Source organism: Myotis daubentonii, chromosome 6, assembly GCF_963259705.1.
Source record: "Myotis daubentonii chromosome 6, mMyoDau2.1, whole genome shotgun sequence".
Classification (NCBI taxonomy): domain Eukaryota; kingdom Metazoa; phylum Chordata; class Mammalia; order Chiroptera; family Vespertilionidae; genus Myotis; species Myotis daubentonii.
The window spans coordinates 100,359,375-100,372,552 of record NC_081845.1 but is presented as its reverse complement, the minus strand read 5'-3'; positions in this window follow the sequence as shown (position 1 = coordinate 100,372,552).

Sequence of the window (13,178 nt, the reverse complement as noted above, 5' to 3'; positions counted from 1 at the left end):
GGCAGGAAATGTAGTATGAATCCATTTACTTTTATTTCAAGGGTTTCTTATAAGTTTATAATCATTTCTGGAAACTCTAATTGCGTATTTTAAGAGTTTTACCACAATTAGAGAGTTTTGTAACAAGTAAGTACTGGAACCTTAAGGATTTTAACTGATTCACACAAAAGACGCCAGAGAAGTTCGGCCTCAATTGTAAACATTAGCAGTGAAGTACTTACTTACAGACTTTCTACAGAAATTTTGAGCGGTATAAACAAGAATTCCTAACATTTGAAAGCAAATTTAAGTGAAAACGCTCCCTAAAGTGCCCGGAGTTGTAAATATTATCAGTTTTGTGGTCATTTACCAGCTTTCCACTGGTAATGTCTGGGATTAAAAAACGGCCGGAAATGTAGTACGAATCCATTTACTTTTATTTCAAGGGTTTCTTATAAGTTTATAATCATTTCTGGAAACTCTAATTGCGTATTTTAAGAGTTTTACCACAATTAGAGAGTTTTGTAACAAGTAAGTACTGAAACCTTAAGGATTTTAACTGATTCACACAAAAGAAGCCAGAGAAGTTCGGCCTCAATTGTAAACATTAGCAGTGAAGTCATTACTTACAGTCTTTCTACAGAAATTTTGAGGTGTATAAACATGAATTCCTAACATTTGAAAGCAAATTCAAGTGAAAACGCTCCATAAAGTGTCCGGAGTTGAAATATTATCAGTTTTCTGGTCATTTACCAGCATTCCACTGGTAATGTCTGGGATTAAAAAACGGCAGGAAATGTAGTAAGAATCCATTTACTTTTATTTCAAGCGTTTCTTACAAGTATATAATCATTTCTGGAAACTCTAATTGCGTATTTTAAGAGTTTTACCACAATTAGAGAGTTTTGTAACAAGTAAGTACTGGAACCGTAAGGATTTTAACTGATTCACACAAAAGACGCCAGAGAAGTTCGGCCTCAATTGTAAACATACGTAGTATAGTCATTCCTTACATTCTTTCTACAGAAATTTTGAGGTGTATAAACATGAATTCCTAACATTAGAAAGCAAATTCAAGTGAAAACGCTCCCTAAAGTGTCCGGAGTTGTAAATATTATCAGTTTTCTGGTCATTTACCAGCTTTCCACTGGTAATGTCTGGGATTAAAAAACGGCAGGAAATGTAGTAAGAATCCATTTACTTTTATTTCAAGCGTTTCTTACAAGTACATAATCATTTCTGGAAATTCTAATTGCGTATTTTAAGAGTTTTACCACAATTAGAGAGTTTTGTAACAAGTAAGTACTGGAACCGTAAGGATTTTAACTGATTCTCACAAAAGACGCCAGAGAAGTTCGGCCTCAATTGTAAACATTAGCAGTAAAGTCCTTACTTACAGTCTTTCTACAGAAATTTTGAGGTGTATAAACATGAATTCCTAACATTTGAAAGCAAATTCAAGTGAAAACGCTCCCTAAAGTGTCCGGAGTTGTAAATATTATCAGTTTTCTGGTCATTTACCAGCTTTCCACTGGTAATGTCTGGGATTAAAAACCAACAGGAAATGTAGTAAGAATCCAATTACTTTTATTTCAAGCTTTTCTTACAAGTACATAATGATTTCTGGAAACTCTAATTGCGTATTTTAAGAGTTTTACCACAATTAGAGAGTTTTGTAACAAGTAAGTACTGGAACCGTAAGGATTTTAACTGATTCTCACAAAAGACGCCAGAGAAGTTCGGCCTCAACTGTAAACATAGGCAGTGAAGTCCTTACTTACAGACTTTCTACAGAAATTTTGAGCTGTATAAACAAAAATTCCTAACATTTGAAAGCAAATTTAAGTGAAAACGCTCCCTAAAGTGCCCGGAGTTGTAAATATTATCAGTTTTGTGGTCATTTACCAGCTTTCCACTGGTAATGTCTGGGATTAAAAAACGGCCGGAAATGTAGTACGAATCCATTTACTTTTATTTCAAGGGTTTCTTATAAGTTTATAATCATTTCTGGAAACTCTAATTGCGTATTTTAAGAGTTTTACCACAATTAGAGAGTTTTGTAACAAGTAAGTACTGAAACCTTAAGGATTTTAACTGATTCACACAAAAGAAGCCAGAGAAGTTCGGCCTCAATTGTAAACATTAGCAGTGAAGTCATTACTTACAGTCTTTCTACAGAAATTTTGAGGTGTATAAACATGAATTCCTAACATTTGAAAGCAAATTCAAGTGAAAACGCTCCATAAAGTGTCCGGAGTTGAAATATTATCAGTTTTCTGGTCATTTACCAGCATTCCACTGGTAATGTCTGGGATTAAAAAACGGCAGGAAATGTAGTAAGAATCCATTTACTTTTATTTCAAGCGTTTCTTACAAGTATATAATCATTTCTGGAAACTCTAATTGCGTATTTTAAGAGTTTTACCACAATTAGAGAGTTTTGTAACAAGTAAGTACTGGAACCGTAAGGATTTTAACTGATTCACACAAAAGACGCCAGAGAAGTTCGGCCTCAATTGTAAACATACGTAGTATAGTCATTCCTTACATTCTTTCTACAGAAATTTTGAGGTGTATAAACATGAATTCCTAACATTAGAAAGCAAATTCAAGTGAAAACGCTCCCTAAAGTGTCCGGAGTTGTAAATATTATCAGTTTTCTGGTCATTTACCAGCTTTCCACTGGTAATGTCTGGGATTAAAAAACGGCAGGAAATGTAGTAAGAATCCATTTACTTTTATTTCAAGCGTTTCTTACAAGTACATAATCATTTCTGGAAATTCTAATTGCGTATTTTAAGAGTTTTACCACAATTAGAGAGTTTTGTAACAAGTAAGTACTGGAACCGTAAGGATTTTAACTGATTCTCACAAAAGACGCCAGAGAAGTTCGGCCTCAATTGTAAACATTAGCAGTGAAGTCCTTACTTACAGACTGTCTACAGAAATTTTGAGCGGTATAAACAAGAATTCCTAACATTTGAAAGCAAATTTAAGTGAAAACGCTCCCTAAAGTGCCCGGAGTTGTAAATATTATCAGTTTTATTGTCATTTACCAGCTTTCCACTGGTAATGTCTGGGATTAAAAAACGGCAGGAAATGTAGTACGAATCCATTTACTTTTATTTCAAGGGTTTCTTACAAGTACATAATCATTTCTGGAAACTCTAATTGCGTATTTTAAGAGTTTTACCACAATTAGAGAGTTTTGTAACAAGTAAGTACTGGAACCTTAAGGATTTTAACTGATTCACACAAAAGACGCCAGAGAAGTTCCGCCTCAATTGTAAACATTAGCAGTGAAGTCCTTACTTACAGTCTTTCTACAGAAATTTTGAGGTGTATAAACATGAATTCCTAACATTTGAAAGCAAATTCAAGTGAAAACGCTCCCTAAAGTGTCCGGAGTTGTAAATATTATCAGTTTTCTGGTTATTTACCAGCTTTCCACTGGTAATGTCTGGGATTAAAAAACGGCAGGAAATGTAGTAAGAATCCATTTACTTTTATTTCAAGCTTTTCTTACAAGTACATAACCATTTCTGGAAACTCTAATTGCGTATTTTAAGAGTTTTACCACAATTAGAGAGTTTTGTAACAAGTAAGTACTGGAACCGTAAGGATTTTAACTGATTCACACAAAAGACGCCAGAGAAGTTCGGCCTCAATTGTAAACATACGTAGTATAGTCATTCCTTACATTCTTTCTACAGAAATTTTGAGGTGTATAAACATGAATTCCTAACATTTGAAAGCAAATTCAAGTGAAAACGCTCCCTAAAGTGTCCTGAGTTGTAAATATTATCAGTTTTGTGGTCATTTACCAGCTTTCCACTGGTAATGTCTGGGATTAAAAAACGGCCGGAAATGTAGTACGAATCCATTTACTTTTATTTCAAGGGTTTCTTACAAGTTCATAACCATTTCTGGAAACTCTCATTGCGTATTTTAAGAGTTTTACCACAATTAGAGAGTTTTGTAACAAGTAAGTACTGGAACCGTAAGGATTTTAACTGATTCACACAAAAGACGCCATGAAGTTCGGCCTCAATTGTAAACATTAGCAGTAAAGTCCTTACTTACAGTCTTTCTACAGAAATTTTGAGGTGTATAAACATGAATTCCTAACATTTGAAAGCAAATTCAAGTGAAAACGCTCCCTAAAGTGCCCGGAGTTGTAAATATTATCAGTTTTCTGGTCATTTACCAGCTTTCCACTGGTAATGTCTGGGATTAAAAAACGTCAGGAAATGTAGTACGAATCCATTTACTTTTATTTCAAGGGTTTCTTACAAGTTTATAATCATTTCTGGAAACTCAAATTGCGTATTTTAAGAGTTTTACCACAATTCGAGAGTTTTGTAACAAGTAAGTACTGGAACCTTAAGGATTTTAACTGATTCACACAAAAGACGCCAGAGAAGTTCCGCCTCAATTGTAAACATTAGCAGTGAAGTCCTTACTTACAGTCTTTCTACAGAAATTTTGAGGTGTATAAACATGAATTCCTAACATTTGAAAGCAAATTCAAGTGAAAACGCTCCCTAAAGTGTCCGGAGTTGTAAATATTATCAGTTTTCTGGTCATTTACCAGCTTTCCACTGGTAATGTCTGGGATTAAAAAACGTCAGGAAATGTAGTACGAATCCATTTACTTTTATTTCAAGCTTTTCTTACAAGTACATAACCATTTCTGGAAACTCTAATTGCGTATTTTAAGAGTTTTACCACAATTAGAGAGTTTTGTAACAAGTAAGTACTGGAACCGTAAGGATTTTAACTGATTCACACAAAAGACGCCAGAGAAGTTCGGCCTCAATTGTAAACATACGTAGTATAGTCATTCCTTACATTCTTTCTACAGAAATTTTGAGGTGTATAAACATGAATTCCTAACATTTGAAAGCAAATTCAAGTGAAAACGCTCCCTAAAGTGTCCGGAGTTGTAAATATTATCAGTTTTGTGGTCATTTACCAGCTTTCCACTGGTAATGTCTGGGATTAAAAAACGGCCGGAAATGTAGTACGAATCCATTTACTTTTATTTCAAGGGTTTCTTACAAGTTCATAACCATTTCTGGAAACTCTAATTGCGTATTTTAAGAGTTTTACCACAATTAGAGAGTTTTGTAACAAGTAAGTACTGGAACCGTAAGGATTTTAACTGATTCACACAAAAGACGCCAGAGAAGTTCGGCCTCAATTGTAAACATACGTAGTATAGTCATTCCTTACATTCTTTCTACAGAAATTTTGAGGTGTATAAACATGAATTCCTAACATTAGAAAGCAAATTCAAGTGAAAACGCTCCCTAAAGTGTCCGGAGTTGTAAATATTATCAGTTTTCTGGTCATTTACCAGCTTTCCACTGGTAATGTCTGGGATTAAAAAACGGCAGGAAATGTAGTAAGAATCCATTTACTTTTATTTCAAGCGTTTCTTACAAGTACATAATCATTTCTGGAAATTCTAATTGCGTATTTTAAGAGTTTTACCACAATTAGAGAGTTTTGTAACAAGTAAGTACTGGAACCGTAAGGATTTTAACTGATTCTCACAAAAGACGCCAGAGAAGTTCGGCCTCAATTGTAAACATTAGCAGTGAAGTCCTTACTTACAGACTGTCTACAGAAATTTTGAGCGGTATAAACAAGAATTCCTAACATTTGAAAGCAAATTTAAGTGAAAACGCTCCCTAAAGTGCCCGGAGTTGTAAATATTATCAGTTTTATTGTCATTTACCAGCTTTCCACTGGTAATGTCTGGGATTAAAAAACGGCAGGAAATGTAGTACGAATCCATTTACTTTTATTTCAAGGGTTTCTTATAAGTTTATAATCATTTCTGGAAACTCTAATTGCGTATTTTAAGAGTTTTACCACAATTAGAGAGTTTTGTAACAAGTACTGGAACCTTAAGGATTTTAACTGATTCACACAAAAGACGCCAGAGAAGTTCCGCCTCAATTGTAAACATTAGCAGTGAAGTCCTTACTTACAGTCTTTCTACAGAAATTTTGAGGTGTATAAACATGAATTCCTAACATTTGAAAGCAAATTCAAGTGAAAACGCTCCCTAAAGTGTCCGGAGTTGTAAATATTATCAGTTTTCTGGTTATTTACCAGCTTTCCACTGGTAATGTCTGGGATTAAAAAACGGCAGGAAATGTAGTAAGAATCCATTTACTTTTATTTCAAGCTTTTCTTACAAGTACATAACCATTTCTGGAAACTCTAATTGCGTATTTTAAGAGTTTTACCACAATTAGAGAGTTTTGTAACAAGTAAGTACTGGAACCGTAAGGATTTTAACTGATTCACACAAAAGACGCCAGAGAAGTTCGGCCTCAATTGTAAACATACGTAGTATAGTCATTCCTTACATTCTTTCTACAGAAATTTTGAGGTGTATAAACATGAATTCCTAACATTTGAAAGCAAATTCAAGTGAAAACGCTCCCTAAAGTGTCCTGAGTTGTAAATATTATCAGTTTTGTGGTCATTTACCAGCTTTCCACTGGTAATGTCTGGGATTAAAAAACGGCCGGAAATGTAGTACGAATCCATTTACTTTTATTTCAAGCGTTTCTTACAAGTACATAATCATTTCTGGAAATTCTAATTGCGTATTTTAAGAGTTTTACCACAATTAGAGAGTTTTGTAACAAGTAAGTACTGGAAATGTAAGGATTTTAACTGATTCTCACGAAAGAAGCCAGAGAAGTTCGGCCTCAATTGTAAACATAAGCAGTGAAGTCCTTACTTACAGACTTTCTACAGAAATTTTGAGCTGTATAAACAAGAATTCCTAACATTTGAAAGCAAATTTATGTGAAAACGCTCCCTAAAGTGCCCGGAGTTGTAAATATTATCAGTTTTGTGGTCATTTACCAGCTTTCCACTGGTAATGTCTGGGATTAAAAAACGGCCGGAAATGTAGTACGAATCCATTTACTTTTATTTCAAGCGTTTCTTACAAGTATATAATCATTTCTGGAAACTCTAATTGCGTATTTTAAGAGTTTTACCACAATTAGAGAGTTTTGTAACAAGTAAGTACTGGAACCTTAAGGATTTTAACTGATTCACACAAAAGACGCCAGAGAAGTTCCGCCTCAATTGTAAACATTAGCAGTGAAGTCATTACTTACACTCTTTCTACAGAAATTTTGAGGTGTATAAACATGAATTCCTAACATTTGAAAGCAAATTCAAGTGAAAACGCTCCCTCAAGTGTCCGGAGTTGTAAATATTATCAGTTTTCTGGTCATTTACCAGCTTTCCACTGGTAATGTCTGGGATTAAAAAACGGCAGGAAATGTAAGAATCCATTTACTTTTATTTCAAGCGTTTCTTACAAGTACATAATCATTTCTGGAAATTCTAATTGCGTATTTTAAGAGTTTTACCACAATTAGAGAGTTTTGTAACAAGTAAGTACTGGAACCTTAAGGATTTTAACTGATTCTCACGAAAGACGCCAGAGAAGTTCGGCCTCAATTGTAAACATTAGCAGTGAAGTCCTTACTTACAGACTTTCTACAGAAATTTTGAGCGGTATAAACAAGAATTCCTAACATTTGAAAGCAAATTTAAGTGAAAACGCTCCCTAAAGTGCCCGGAGTTGTAAATATTATCAGTTTTATTGTCATTTACCAGCTTTCCACTGGTAATGTCTGGGATTAAAAAACGGCAGGAAATGTAGTATGAATCCATTTACTTTTATTTCAAGGGTTTCTTATAAGTTTATAATCATTTCTGGAAACTCTAATTGCGTATTTTAAGAGTTTTACCACAATTAGAGAGTTTTGTAACAAGTAAGTACTGGAACCTTAAGGATTTTAACTGATTCACACAAAAGACGCCAGAGAAGTTCGGCCTCAATTGTAAACATTAGCAGTGAAGTACTTACTTACAGACTTTCTACAGAAATTTTGAGCGGTATAAACAAGAATTCCTAACATTTGAAAGCAAATTTAAGTGAAAACGCTCCCTAAAGTGCCCGGAGTTGTAAATATTATCAGTTTTGTGGTCATTTACCAGCTTTCCACTGGTAATGTCTGGGATTAAAAAACGGCAGGAAATGTAGTACGAATCCATTTACTTTTATTTCAAGCTTTTCTTACAAGTTTATAATCATTTCTGGAAACTCAAATTGCGTATTTTAAGAGATTTACCACAATTCGAGAGTTTTGTAACAAGTAAGTACTGGAACCGTAAGGATTTTAACTGATTCACACAAAAGACGCCAGAGAAGTTCGGCCTCTATTGTAAACATACGTAGTATATTCATTCCTTACATTCTTTCTACAGAAATTTTGAGGTGTATAAACATGAATTCCTAACATTTGAAAGCAAATTCAAGTGAAAACGCTCCCTAAAGTGCCCGGAGTTGTAAATATTATCAGTTTTGTGGTCATTTACCAGCTTTCCACTGGTAATGTCTGGGATTAAAAAACGGCCGGAAATGTAGTACGAATCCATTTACTTTTATTTCAAGGGTTTCTTACAAGTTCATAACCATTTCTGGAAACTCTAATTGCGTATTTTAAGAGTTTTACCACAATTAGAGAGTTTTGTAACAAGTAAGTACTGGAACCGTAAGTATTTTAACTGATTCACACAAAAGACGCCAGAGAAGTTCGGCCTCAATTGTAAACATTAGCAGTAAAGTCCTTACTTACAGTCTTTCTACAGAAATTTTGAGGTGTATAAACATGAATTCCTAACATTTGAAAGCAAATTCAAGTGAAAACGCTCCCTAAAGTGTCCGGAGTTGTAAATATTATCAGTTTTCTGGTCATTTACCAGCTTTCCACTGGTAATGTCTGGGATTAAAAACCAACAGGAAATGTAGTAAGAATCCAATTACTTTTATTTCAAGCTTTTCTTACAAGTACATAATGATTTCTGGAAACTCTAATTGCGTATTTTAAGAGTTTTACCACAATTAGAGAGTTTTGTAACAAGTAAGTACTGGAACCGTAAGGATTTTAACTGATTCTCACAAAAGACGCCAGAGAAGTTCGGCCTCAACTGTAAACATAGGCAGTGAAGTCCTTACTTACAGACTTTCTACAGAAATTTTGAGCTGTATAAACAAAAATTCCTAACATTTGAAAGCAAATTTAAGTGAAAACGCTCCCTAAAGTGCCCGGAGTTGTAAATATTATCAGTTTTGTGGTCATTTACCAGCTTTCCACTGGTAATGTCTGGGATTAAAAAACGGCCGGAAATGTAGTACGAATCCATTTACTTTTATTTCAAGGGTTTCTTATAAGTTTATAATCATTTCTGGAAACTCTAATTGCGTATTTTAAGAGTTTTACCACAATTAGAGAGTTTTGTAACAAGTAAGTACTGAAACCTTAAGGATTTTAACTGATTCACACAAAAGAAGCCAGAGAAGTTCGGCCTCAATTGTAAACATTAGCAGTGAAGTCATTACTTACAGTCTTTCTACAGAAATTTTGAGGTGTATAAACATGAATTCCTAACATTTGAAAGCAAATTCAAGTGAAAACGCTCCATAAAGTGTCCGGAGTTGAAATATTATCAGTTTTCTGGTCATTTACCAGCATTCCACTGGTAATGTCTGGGATTAAAAAACGGCAGGAAATGTAGTAAGAATCCATTTACTTTTATTTCAAGCGTTTCTTACAAGTATATAATCATTTCTGGAAACTCTAATTGCGTATTTTAAGAGTTTTACCACAATTAGAGAGTTTTGTAACAAGTAAGTACTGGAACCGTAAGGATTTTAACTGATTCACACAAAAGACGCCAGAGAAGTTCGGCCTCAATTGTAAACATACGTAGTATAGTCATTCCTTACATTCTTTCTACAGAAATTTTGAGGTGTATAAACATGAATTCCTAACATTAGAAAGCAAATTCAAGTGAAAACGCTCCCTAAAGTGTCCGGAGTTGTAAATATTATCAGTTTTCTGGTCATTTACCAGCTTTCCACTGGTAATGTCTGGGATTAAAAAACGGCAGGAAATGTAGTAAGAATCCATTTACTTTTATTTCAAGCGTTTCTTACAAGTACATAATCATTTCTGGAAATTCTAATTGCGTATTTTAAGAGTTTTACCACAATTAGAGAGTTTTGTAACAAGTAAGTACTGGAACCGTAAGGATTTTAACTGATTCTCACAAAAGACGCCAGAGAAGTTCGGCCTCAATTGTAAACATTAGCAGTGAAGTCCTTACTTACAGACTGTCTACAGAAATTTTGAGCGGTATAAACAAGAATTCCTAACATTTGAAAGCAAATTTAAGTGAAAACGCTCCCTAAAGTGCCCGGAGTTGTAAATATTATCAGTTTTATTGTCATTTACCAGCTTTCCACTGGTAATGTCTGGGATTAAAAAACGGCAGGAAATATAGTACGAATCCATTTACTTTTATTTCAAGGGTTTCTTACAAGTACATAATCATTTCTGGAAACTCTAATTGCGTATTTTAAGAGTTTTACCACAATTAGAGAGTTTTGTAACAAGTAAGTACTGGAACCTTAAGGATTTTAACTGATTCACACAAAAGACGCCAGAGAAGTTCCGCCTCAATTGTAAACATTAGCAGTGAAGTCCTTACTTACAGTCTTTCTACAGAAATTTTGAGGTGTATAAACATGAATTCCTAACATTTGAAAGCAAATTCAAGTGAAAACGCTCCCTAAAGTGTCCGGAGTTGTAAATATTATCAGTTTTCTGGTTATTTACCAGCTTTCCACTGGTAATGTCTGGGATTAAAAAACGGCAGGAAATGTAGTAAGAATCCATTTACTTTTATTTCAAGCTTTTCTTACAAGTACATAACCATTTCTGGAAACTCTAATTGCGTATTTTAAGAGTTTTACCACAATTAGAGAGTTTTGTAACAAGTAAGTACTGGAACCGTAAGGATTTTAACTGATTCACACAAAAGACGCCAGAGAAGTTCGGCCTCAATTGTAAACATACGTAGTATAGTCATTCCTTACATTCTTTCTACAGAAATTTTGAGGTGTATAAACATGAATTCCTAACATTTGAAAGCAAATTCAAGTGAAAACGCTCCCTAAAGTGTCCTGAGTTGTAAATATTATCAGTTTTGTGGTCATTTACCAGCTTTCCACTGGTAATGTCTGGGATTAAAAAACGGCCGGAAATGTAGTACGAATCCATTTACTTTTATTTCAAGGGTTTCTTACAAGTTCATAACCATTTCTGGAAACTCTCATTGCGTATTTTAAGAGTTTTACCACAATTAGAGAGTTTTGTAACAAGTAAGTACTGGAACCGTAAGGATTTTAACTGATTCACACAAAAGACGCCATGAAGTTCGGCCTCAATTGTAAACATTAGCAGTAAAGTCCTTACTTACAGTCTTTCTACAGAAATTTTGAGGTGTATAAACATGAATTCCTAACATTTGAAAGCAAATTCAAGTGAAAACGCTCCCTAAAGTGCCCGGAGTTGTAAATATTATCAGTTTTCTGGTCATTTACCAGCTTTCCACTGGTAATGTCTGGGATTAAAAAACGTCAGGAAATGTAGTACGAATCCATTTACTTTTATTTCAAGGGTTTCTTACAAGTTTATAATCATTTCTGGAAACTCAAATTGCGTATTTTAAGAGTTTTACCACAATTCGAGAGTTTTGTAACAAGTAAGTACTGGAACCTTAAGGATTTTAACTGATTCACACAAAAGACGCCAGAGAAGTTCCGCCTCAATTGTAAACATTAGCAGTAAAGTCCTTACTTACAGTCTTTCTACAGAAATTTTGAGGTGTATAAACATGAATTCCTAACATTTGAAAGCAAATTCAAGTGAAAACGCTCCCTAAAGTGCCCGGAGTTGTAAATATTATCAGTTTTCTGGTCATTTACCAGCTTTCCACTGGTAATGTCTGGGATTAAAAAACGTCAGGAAATGTAGTACGAATCCATTTACTTTTATTTCAAGGGTTTCTTACAAGTTTATAATCATTTCTGGAAACTCAAATTGCGTATTTTAAGAGTTTTACCACAATTAGAGAGTTTTGTAACAAGTAAGTACTGGAACCGTAAGGATTTTAACTGATTCACACAAAAGACGCCAGAGAAGTTCGGCCTCAATTGTAAACATACGTAGTATAGTCATTCCTTACATTCTTTCTACAGAAATTTTGAGGTGTATAAACATGAATTCCTAACATTTGAAAGCAAATTCAAGTGAAAACGCTCCCTAAAGTGTCCGGAGTTGTAAATATTATCAGTTTTGTGGTCATTTACCAGCTTTCCACTGGTAATGTCTGGGATTAAAAAACGGCCGGAAATGTAGTACGAATCCATTTACTTTTATTTCAAGGGTTTCTTACAAGTTCATAACCATTTCTGGAAACTCTAATTGCGTATTTTAAGAGTTTTACCACAATTAGAGAGTTTTGTAACAAGTAAGTACTGGAACCGTAAGGATTTTAACTGATTCACACAAAAGACGCCAGAGAAGTTCGGCCTCAATTGTAAACATACGTAGTATAGTCATTCCTTACATTCTTTCTACAGAAATTTTGAGGTGTATAAACATGAATTCCTAACATTAGAAAGCAAATTCAAGTGAAAACGCTCCCTAAAGTGTCCGGAGTTGTAAATATTATCAGTTTTCTGGTCATTTACCAGCTTTCCACTGGTAATGTCTGGGATTAAAAAACGGCAGGAAATGTAGTAAGAATCCATTTACTTTTATTTCAAGCGTTTCTTACAAGTACATAATCATTTCTGGAAATTCTAATTGCGTATTTTAAGAGTTTTACCACAATTAGAGAGTTTTGTAACAAGTAAGTACTGGAACCGTAAGGATTTTAACTGATTCTCACAAAAGACGCCAGAGAAGTTCGGCCTCAATTGTAAACATTAGCAGTGAAGTCCTTACTTACAGACTGTCTACAGAAATTTTGAGCGGTATAAACAAGAATTCCTAACATTTGAAAGCAAATTTAAGTGAAAACGCTCCCTAAAGTGCCCGGAGTTGTAAATATTATCAGTTTTATTGTCATTTACCAGCTTTCCACTGGTAATGTCTGGGATTAAAAAACGGCAGGAAATGTAGTACGAATCCATTTACTTTTATTTCAAGGGTTTCTTATAAGTTTATAATCATTTCTGGAAACTCTAATTGCGTATTTTAAGAGTTTTACCACAATTAGAGAGTTTTGTAACAAGTACTGGA